This window comes from Typopeltis vanoorti, chromosome 23 (assembly GCF_054136105.1).
Source record: "Typopeltis vanoorti isolate ZY-2024b chromosome 23, IOZ_Tvanoo_1.0, whole genome shotgun sequence".
Lineage (NCBI taxonomy): Eukaryota > Metazoa > Arthropoda > Arachnida > Uropygi > Thelyphonidae > Typopeltis > Typopeltis vanoorti.
This window is the reverse complement of record NC_143571.1, coordinates 15,107,687-15,118,173: the sequence shown is the minus strand read 5'-3', so window position 1 is coordinate 15,118,173 and position 10,487 is coordinate 15,107,687. Positions and strand designations below refer to the sequence as shown.

Genomic DNA, 10,487 nt, shown 5'->3' with positions numbered 1-10,487 from the left:
GCACATTTGAGCCGTCTCTCTTCACTGCGTACCGCTTAATTAGTGATAACCTTGGGCCATCTGTCTCTGATTGGTACCAGTGGAACTGCCCACTCAGTCTCCAAAAGTTATATAGGGCTAAATGGCCTCGCCTACTCCCCGTATACGGGAATAAAAAGGCGTTAGCTGATTTTTTTTTTTTTTTATTTCGTTACTTACATGTATTATTCATCTTTCCACTCTGATACGTTTATATTTTGAATATGAAGGAATATGGAACCGAAATATATCATTAATTATCGAAAATATTCAATCAAAATATATCCCTAAAACCCTTTTAATATGACATGTTGATTACTGCTTGACAGAAGGTTTACTGTGCATTAGGCATGATCGAATGAATTGTCAATGTTAGCGAAGGCTTATTCTACAGTAGAGTTTCCATTTTTAGATCACTCAAAGTATTTTTAAATGTGAATCCCACCCATGAGAAGCTTCATTACCTAACGAACATTATTATGGATGTAGTAATGAGTAAATAATCCAGAAACTCTGCTCGAAAGACCAAACATGGGCTATTTCAAACTACCTGAGGCTTCCAGTAATCAGGGTGATCCCTCACCGGGAATGAAATTCATTTATCATTGAAAAATGGTGGAACTACAATAAAAATACACGATAGATGAAAACTTGATGGAAATTTGCAGTTTTTGATTTTTACCGGAACACAAGTCTCGTATATACTGCTAGGAAAGAAGTCAATGGACCCCATAGTGTGAGGAACAAACAGCCATAGTGTCCACCTTAATAACATGTAGATTCCTGCGTATTTATATAGTTCTGAACCTAGCTTATCTTCTCCAGGTGATTTTCCATTTCTTGTTTCTTTCAGGGTGATTTCCAATTCTTCTTTAGTTATTTCCTTTTTATTTTTGTTAATTGTTTGCCAGTTGTCATTTTTAAAATATTTGTGTCCACAATTCTGTGTAGTAATTTAGAAATTCTTCTAATTTCAATTCGGTGTTTAATTTTATGTTTTCTTTGGTATCTGCATTAAGTGTTTCAAAATCTTATATACGTTGGGTCTTATTTTATATAAATCATGTTCTAAATTAGAAACAAATTTATTCCATGATTCTCTATGTCTTTTTCTGACTTCTCTTTTAGCTATGGCTCTTATTCTTTTATATTCTATTTCATCTTCTAATCTTTTACTGCTTAACCATTTGTGATAGGCTTCTTTTTTCTTTTTGATTATTTCTTTGATTGTATCATCCCAGATCTTCAGTTTTTTTCTTTTATTGAATTTTTTGGTCTTTCCTAAGCTTTCATTTGCTGCTGCATTTAGTATCGTTTTTATATTAAGCCATTCTATTTCTATTTCTTCATTTTGTTTTATTTTATCTAGATACTGGTTAATTCTTTGTTCATATAGCCATTGTACATTTGTATTATTCAATAGTCTAGTTTTATAAACAAATGTTTCAATTTTTCTTTCTGTTCTTGTTACTTGTAGCCATTTAGGTGGTAATCTTAATTTTATTTTAACAAGGAAGTGGTCACTGCTTATTTCATATCCTCTGTGAACTCTAACATCTAGTGAAAATTTTGATGTCTTTTCATTTAATATAAAGTAATCTAATATTGATTTCCATCCTCTTGCTGCCCAAGTATATTTATGCATGTCTTTATGTTTATAGAAGGAATTCATTATTTTTAGGTTATTATAAACTACAAAGTCAATCAATTTTTTACCATTCCTGTTTAGGGTATGTTCTCCATATTCCTATATTGTTATTAATTCTCGTGTTTCCAATTCTTGCATTTAAATCTCCTGCTAAAATTACGTAATCATTTTTATTTATTTTATTATATATGTTTTGTAGCTGATTATAAAAATCAATATTATCCTGTTCTCTTCCTTCTTCTGGGGCATATAAACCAATTATTGTAAAATAACCTCTATTCTATTTTTATTCTAGCTTCTATTATTCTTTCATTCCATAATTTATAATGTTTTAACTGTTTTGAAAGGGAGTTATGAATCCAAATCATGACTTTTGCTTGTGCTTTTTGGTCTTTGTCAACTCCACTGTATATCACATTAAAATTTTCGGTTCTCATGGTTCCTTTTAATTTCTTTTTTGTTTCAGTGATTACTGCTATTTTAAAATTTCTTTCATTTAATAGTTGGTCTAATTCTATTTCTTTATATGCTATTCCTCTTACATTCTAGTTTGCTATGTGTATTATATTTTGTCGTTTCCATTTTTGTTTTACCTTTTCCATTCCAGGGTCGTTTTCCATAGATTCAATCAGATTATCTTTTTCTGTCAGCTTACAAGTAGGATTATGTTCTCCATGTCAGGGGACTAGCCTGACGGTGGAATAGTTCAGTGGTAGGGCTGCTACCTTGAGGCTTCTGAACTAGCCTTCTTCCAAATTTAAACCCATAGGAGGAATAGGGTATATTGAAGGGGGAAAGAGTAGATTATAGAAGAATTATAGTAAGGTTTATAGAGAGGGCAGAGTTGTAAGGCCAGAAATAAAAAGATCCCCATGGCCCTAGAGTAGTCTAATAGCATAAGGGTCATAAAATAAGAAGAGTCGGCTGATAAGGCCGTATAGGATGGTTTAAAGTGAGTGGATCTTCCTCAAAGTAGAAGAAGAAGAGGATAGATCCAGCTATGGGTCCTTGGGAGTGCCACTTCCCTTACAATCAAGATGATTACCCCTTATGGCCCTGTTGGTCCATGAGTCCTTATTCAGTATATTTGGACCACCCCACCATACTCACACACACGCGCACACACACAACACACACACATACATGGTGGGCTCCCCTATCCGCCACCCAGGGGATGCGCTTTCTAGGGATTACAGGGTCCCCCCGAGAGCTTTAAGAATTATGATTCGAACTATATGGCATTTCAGCAAATTTTATTATGATTTTTCCAGGTATTTACTTTTAATTAAAGTCTTCAATACATAAAAAATAAGTTTGCATTCATTTTATGCATGCATAAAAAGGCAAGTAAAAAGAGTTTAATTTATCTTTTCTGTATATCTTTGTTGAAATAAAAAATGTCAGAAAGAGAAATAATGACGTCGATTAAACCAGGAAGTTCTTTCAGCCGAGATTTTCATTATAATATTTAAGCTGTCAGAGTCAGATTAAGAAAAGATCAAGTTTTAAGTAGTTAATTAGGAGCTTAAGAAAAGTGGGGGGGGGGCAAAAACGGTGACATTAATATTAAGCTAGTTAATTAACGTTAGAATAAAAAGGATTAGTCATCATTATAGGAAGTTTTTTGTGCAGAAGTCAGTAAAAAAAATAAACAAAAATAAACTTCATTATTAGGATAAAACATAGAGGGGGAAAAAGGAATTAATTGAACCGTTTTAATAAAGGAAACGTGAAAGGGGAAATACCCGGATGTTTTCTAGTGATTGGATGGATGACAAGAGTGTGTTTTTTCCAAAGGGTTGCGGGGTACGAAACTGCTTGCAGACAAGTATGCTCACGTAATGCTTCCTGTGGCAGATGATTTTCATCGCCTGGTGTGACGCTACTAATTATCAGCATTTTTATTTTATGAACCGAATTGGGCACAAACTATTCTCATGCTAAGATTCGTTATTTAAGATATGCACGACTTGTTTTAAATATAACCAAGACGCGGTTCGTTTATTTTTGAATTTTCTTGGGATTTTCTAATTGTATTTAAAAGTTTGGAAACAATGTAACGGTGTTATTTTTTTTTAAGACGTCTGTAAAAGCAAAGTCGTGTTCTGTCTTTTTTGTTTGTTTGTTTGTTTGTTCTCACTTACGATCTTATTTCAATTTAGCATTCAAACACAAGCAAGTCAAAGAGGATTCGGTTCAGAATATGAAGAAAAGAAGGAAACAGCAAGTAATGTTTTAAGGATTAGTGTGGAAGTTAACGGTAATCCCATTGCTGGGGGCAAAGCTCAACGGGATAATATAAGACTTAGTTGTATACTCATGAGTACTTGCGTCTTTGACATTTCAAAACAATACTCCAAGCGTCCAAACTCGTAAGAAAAGTTGAAATTTAATTAATGACCAACACGACCCTTCACAGGAGCAAAACATTAAAACAGAGACTTTAATTACTTTTTCTCGACTCCTACTCCCCCCCCCCCCGCTCTCGAAGTAGAGACCGCCAAGGGAGTTCGCATTTCTTTTCTTTGGTTTCTTGCTTTTTTTTTTTTTTTTTTTACAAATCATCGAACAATGCAAGTCACTTGCCTACTATTCAGGCGTTGTGTGTGTGGGGGGGAGAATTCCAAGTGTTCTCTCTGACCTTCAACAGTAATTTATACTCAATAACCTTCAACTATTCTGGAAGATAAATTCATGTTATTATTTTTCTTTCTTCGCTCTTTCTTACACATTGCATTACCATTAAAGATAACACTAATATTCACCGGTTTCTTCTTTCTCTGGTATTTATCTTTATAAATGTTTGGTTAAAATAAATGCATATGTTCCAACTTTTTTTTTTTTTTTTTGGTATGCGATGCGAAACAGATAAGAATTCAGGTTTCGATAATTATTTTCCGAAAATAATCTTATGGTAATGAAGAGAGTAATTTTTATTAAAGTACCTTTCTAACTGTATTATCTTCCCACTGAATCCGAAATCTTTCACAACCTCCCTTTGAGATAATATTTTCCTTTGAAGTCTCCGAGACTAACCTTCAATCTTTTAATAATAACCTTTTAACACGCTAGTCGTAGAAATGATTTTAACCACCCAGTGAAACATCGATAGCTTGTTCACTGGAGGCCGGTAGTAGAACAGATATACTGAGCTTCAAAAGTAAGCTCTCCTGTATTATTTAACACGGATTTACATACAGGATTAGCGTGCCAGAGCCCTCGTAGATCAGTCGGTTTCGATAAAGTCCTCTCGTTGGAAAGAACTAGGTTGGAATCACGGGTATGGCACGAAGAATCTTTATCAGGGCTTTTCACCTGGAGGTGAGCCTCCGTAAGTCAGTCGGTATAGACGCCATGATGTGAGGAACCTTTACCAGGTCTATTTCGACTAAAGGTGAGTTAGCCGATCTCATACGGAGGAAGCAGGGAAACTCGGGTTTTTCGTCCCTCAGAAAGGCAAACGGGCCCGTAAACACACACACACAGATCTGCAGTCATATAAATACTAAATCCCTCATTAGAAGGGATTAAGGAAAGGTTGAGGAAAGGGGGGAACCCCACACGAATAAATAAATAAATAAATAAACCTGGAAGTGAGTTAGCCGGTAGAGTGTTTCTCCCTCTGGGAGAACCAAACACACAGAGTGTAATACAGACATAGGAACTACGGGATTAAGGGATTAACTGCCTTATTCCGTCATATCTCAACAGGCATATCGGTACGGTGTGTATTTACGCATAAGAAGGAGCTGCTCGTGCATAGGCACTGCGGAACTGCAGTACCCCCAATTTTTCTCGATATATATTTATTAATTTATTTATATTTGCTTGTAATATTTAATTTTATAATCCTTTACAATCCTCTTATTTTGTATAAAAAGTAATAAAAATCCATCTTATAGCAGAGCGAAGGACGCTAGCAGCACTGTGTTTAGCACAGTGTCATATTGCTACGCGCGCAAGCATATGCACGTCATAGTGAGATGCGAGCTATTAGCGTATTGCGGCACTATCCATCGCGCAGTTCCACTGTTGTTTATATGCACTTTGAGCCAGTAGTAGAGTGTTCGTAGTGCTTATCGTGTTTACTCCTTTTCTTTAAATATTTGGACATTACAACTGAAGACATAACATTTGTTATAGTTTTTATTTTAGAACATTATTGGGGTTATGATAATAGATTTTATTTTTAAGTAATTTTGAATTACACCAAACTTTATAATTTTATCGATAATAAACAATATTTTTTCATGTTCAATTTTTTTTTAATGTTAACCATAATTTTGATATTTGATCCAAACACGCATACACTGTACTTACAGTGTGTATGGATATTTCGAAAGTTGCAGCACCCTCACGATTCCAAGCCACGAGTCGACACTGCGCATAAGTGTAAAACAAGAAGGATTAAATTGCTAACTGAAATGGAGACTATTTAAATCTGAGTTAGGCACATAATCACATATTTTTTCCACCTATTTTAATCATTAATATAAACTTCCCATGGAATATGCCTAAAATTTAAAATCCCGAAAGGGATATAATAAATTATTTTTGATCTGAGTCCATGTAATGATATTTTTCTGCACCCTTCCCCCCCCCCTCATGGAGTGGAAATGTCTTCACTTTGAAACAGTTCTACGAAGGATGGATAATAAATGCTCTTCAGTAGTGTGTGTGTGTGTGTGTGTGTGTGTGTGTGTGTGTGTGTTAAAATACACCGCAATTGCTCTTTCACGCATTGGTGGATTCAAAAAAGTTTGTCATTTAAAAACTGCTGCATTGGTGGGTTTAAGAGAGGAGAAAGTACGACAAATCCTTAATCAGTAACTTCGGTTACAAGTCTCACTTCCACGATCCGTTGGTGCTTGACCTGCGTTACCAAACTACTCGACGTATAACCTAACTGACTGATCCCAATGGGTTCGACTGTTACCGCAGAGTCCGGAGTTAGTTAAACTTATACAGAATATGGAGTAATTTAAGATGATGTCTCGCCAAAATAGTGTCCGTGTACCATAAGAAGAAAATCTAGAAAGGCATCCTGACACTCTATAGAAAATAAAATCGGGAAAAAAAAAACATACCTATAGAACATAATTGCAATATTTTATTCATAAACGTCTGTTTACTAGAAATTCGATATTTTATAGCACAGAATAGGTTTGAAAAGAATATAATAGTGGCACGTTCATTTTCTGATTATCTATCGGGAAAATGCAGCCGTAGATGGAGTAATATTTATTCAACAGTTATTTCGAAATAGAAACGTTATAGGTGGATTCTCTATGCACAGGAAGGGTATATGTAATAACTCAGCAGGCACACAGTATTTTGTATTAAAGATCCCCCCCCCCCCCGATTGCGCATGCAAACTGAAACGAGAAATTCTGTTTACCGGAGCGCGTGAATCACCGAATACCTTCAAAAAAAACGTGACTTGTGTGTTTAACATTGTTATTAACAAAACAAAGAATTGTTAGTCAAATATAATTTTTGCTTTATTCTTTATTTTTCAGCCATCGGAAATTTACTCAAGACACTCTACGACACTTCACATAAAATAATTTGCAATGAATGCCAATTTACAGACAGCTTTGAATTTACACTTCTTTTTTTTTTTTTTTTTGAAATTTTACAGACATTTTTAAATTCTAAAATCAATGTTAATTAATATATCATTAACATTAATGTGGATGTTATATTAATAGTCATGCTAGCAGCATTCATATTAATATGGCCAAGCTATATTTAAATTATAATGTGAATATTTATGTGCAACAAATCACCGATAGGAAACAACTTACTGTATTGATTTACACATGAAGCAAACATTGATACAAAAAGGGAAAAAATAGACAATGTTGATCATTATACCAGTATTTGAATTGTTCGTTATTTTTTATAATTATCAATTATCACAAATAAAATTAAATTATATAATAATTCAAATTTTAACGGTGAATAATATAATGAATAATGTGAATAATATACATACAGCTATAAATAAACAAAAATGTCTAAAATTTACTTGAGTGTATTCTTTAGAAAGCAATTAACAAAAATGCGATTGTCAGCCAGTCAGAACAATCGCTTAAAATCTGTGTTAATAATAATTATTTCATATACAACAATACGTTAATTAAAAAAAATAATAATAATCGTATTTAGACATCGTCTTCTGTATTTATTGAGTTGAATTTGTGTATCATTTAACTGCGCGTGTGTTAAAATAAAAATGTGCTATAAATGTAGCATTTTTTTTTTTTTTACATCACACAGTAATAAAGTGCTGAAATTAACACAACAGGAACCGGATATTGAGCCCCCTACATTTCTCTGAAGCTGGGAATAGGCATTTGCTTTAGTTTTAACTTATGCGCGCGCGTATGATAGGCTGAACGAAAATAAAAAGCATGTTATGATGTTTTCAGCAGCTAAGCACGAGTTTGATTGTCATTGGATATTGTGACGTATTTTATTAATGTAAGGCAAAAAATTATGTTTTAAAAATCTATATTTCGCTGACTCAATGTACAATGCTCTAGAGGAGTTATGGGGTTAATTTAAAAGGATATTTTTTCGGATAACAACTTTTTGATTTATTTATCCTGTTACCTCAGAGAAATGAGTGGTTTGTATCCTATATTTAACTTTTTTTGACAATAGTGATATCCTCCCATATCGGTAGGTGATTCATTTCTCTACTTCATCAGCAGCAGTTTGTTCTTTCCATTAATGAAAATTTTTCTTTTATCTGTAAAAAAAAAGCATTTAAATAAATATAAGTTAGCCAAATGATGTAATTATGTTTATACATATTTAGCTCCAGAATAAAACAGTAACTGCGTTATCTAGACCAGTGCTTCCCTAACTTCTGGATGTCAGGGCCCCCCTTTGAAAAAATTGAAATATTTCATGCTTCCACCCTCGAAAAGAAATCGTAATATAGACATATAGTATTATAATATTTATTGTATTTATAATCAATACAAAACATACACACGAATATTGCAAAAATCAAATGCAAATTACATTTTTAGCATTTACATGCATATTTGACATGCCACATTATCTTATATTTTTATATAGATAGATATATTGTTATTATACATTTGCAACGTAAAACGATTAGTAATAAAGAAAGAATTAAAAACATAAAAGAAGTTTAATAACAATTTAATGGGATGGATGTGTTTCAATACCGCTACATCAATATCAGGTGAAATATTTGAAACTGCAGTTCTTAGATTTCTGCTTTGAAATGAAACTTATATGAATAAGCCTATATTTACTAATATTCATTAAGCGCCGAAATACGCAGGAAGCAAAATTTGTGAACCAACACCAATGTGTGCTTTTTTCCAATAAAATATAAAAAATAATAATAAAGAAATAATAAATGATAAAAATGAAATACTTTTCTTTTAATATAAAAAAATCTACTTAGTCTTAAAAGATATTAAATTTGTTTTCATTATTTCACGTCCCTCCCCTCAACAAAACCTACGGCTTCCAAGGGGGCCACGGCCCACAGTTTGGGAAGCGCTGATCTAAACAGTATGACATGCTTCTACGTCGAATCTACTGCCATCTAGTGGTATTGTTTGGTTAAATTAAGATCAAAATAAAATTTATTACGGTAAATATCTTTATGCTTTTTTTGAATGATGTTAAAATATGTAAAGAAATTCGATTTAATAATTTCAGTTATTTAATTTCATTCTATTTAAGCTTATTAATTAAATTAACGCATAATTAATAATTGTTTAAATAATTTTCAAAGAATAAAATGTGTCAAACATGCTTAATTAAGAGATAGGTAGACATCAAGGTTTTTTTTTTGTCAAAAATTCATTTTTGGACGCCACGATTCAGCAAATTCAATTCATCGCTCATTAGTGGTTATTTCAGTGAATATTGTTAATAAAAAAAATATTTATAAAAACACATTGTAAGATGCAAATATTTTATCAAAATAAAAATATTTTATCAAAATAAATTTTTTTAATTTCAGCAAATAAATTACATGTTTTTATTAACTGCTTTCATTATGACTCATATAAAACCACATTAAAAAAAAAAGAAAGAAAGAAACATTGACAGAATGAATAGAATGAATGAAGAGAGATAGCCTTGAATCTTTAGTGTTATTCCGCTAAGTCATTTAAATAAAAATAGAGAAAATAAGAACAGAAATAGAACACGGAAAAACGCCTCGGACTGCTCTCCGAGGAATCAGAAAATCATAAATTTCAGTTAGAAATATTTTTATCGACAGCATTCCTGATCCGTTACACTTCATGTTACAGCGAGCGGATTTCGGCTCTCCCAACATATACCAAGGCTTTCTCGTTCAGTTCCTTTGAATTTCGCTTCTAAAAATTCACCGGATGTAAGCCACTGGAACCGAATACAAAGATGCCATAGAAGGGATGCAAGTTCCTGTGTTGGAAATCTTTTATTTATTTATTTATTTACCTTTAAATCTTCACCTTCGAAATTCGCACTGACATACGTATTTGTCAAGAACGGTCACCACTAGGGGGCGCAATAATAGACGTTTATTACATTCGCAAAATCAAAGAGAAAGAATGTTTTATTTCTGAAGAGAAAAATAAAATAAAAGTTAATGCATTCCCCCCCCCTCCCACTGACCTTTTTTCTGATTTCACTTTAAACATATGGAAAGGCTTATGTGTTACACGTTGATTAATTTTAATGATATTAATGAGAACACAGACTGACTGATAAGAAAATAACTATTTATTAACTTATTGCTGATATTTCGCTGGTATTCTATCCAGCATCTTCAGAGCAC

General features: G+C 32.9%; 1 protein-coding gene across 1 annotated transcript in view; it reads right to left on the bottom strand.

Moving 5' to 3' along the window:
• Positions 1-7,879: 7,879 nt before the first annotated feature.
• LOC150093642 (uncharacterized) overlaps positions 7,880-10,487 on the bottom strand; it is a 92,998-nt gene continuing 90,390 nt past the window's right edge. The window contains exon 3 of the mRNA XM_090413170.1: positions 7,880-8,423. The gene's annotated coding sequence lies outside the window, so the exon portion shown is untranslated. The remainder of the gene's footprint in view (positions 8,424-10,487) is intronic.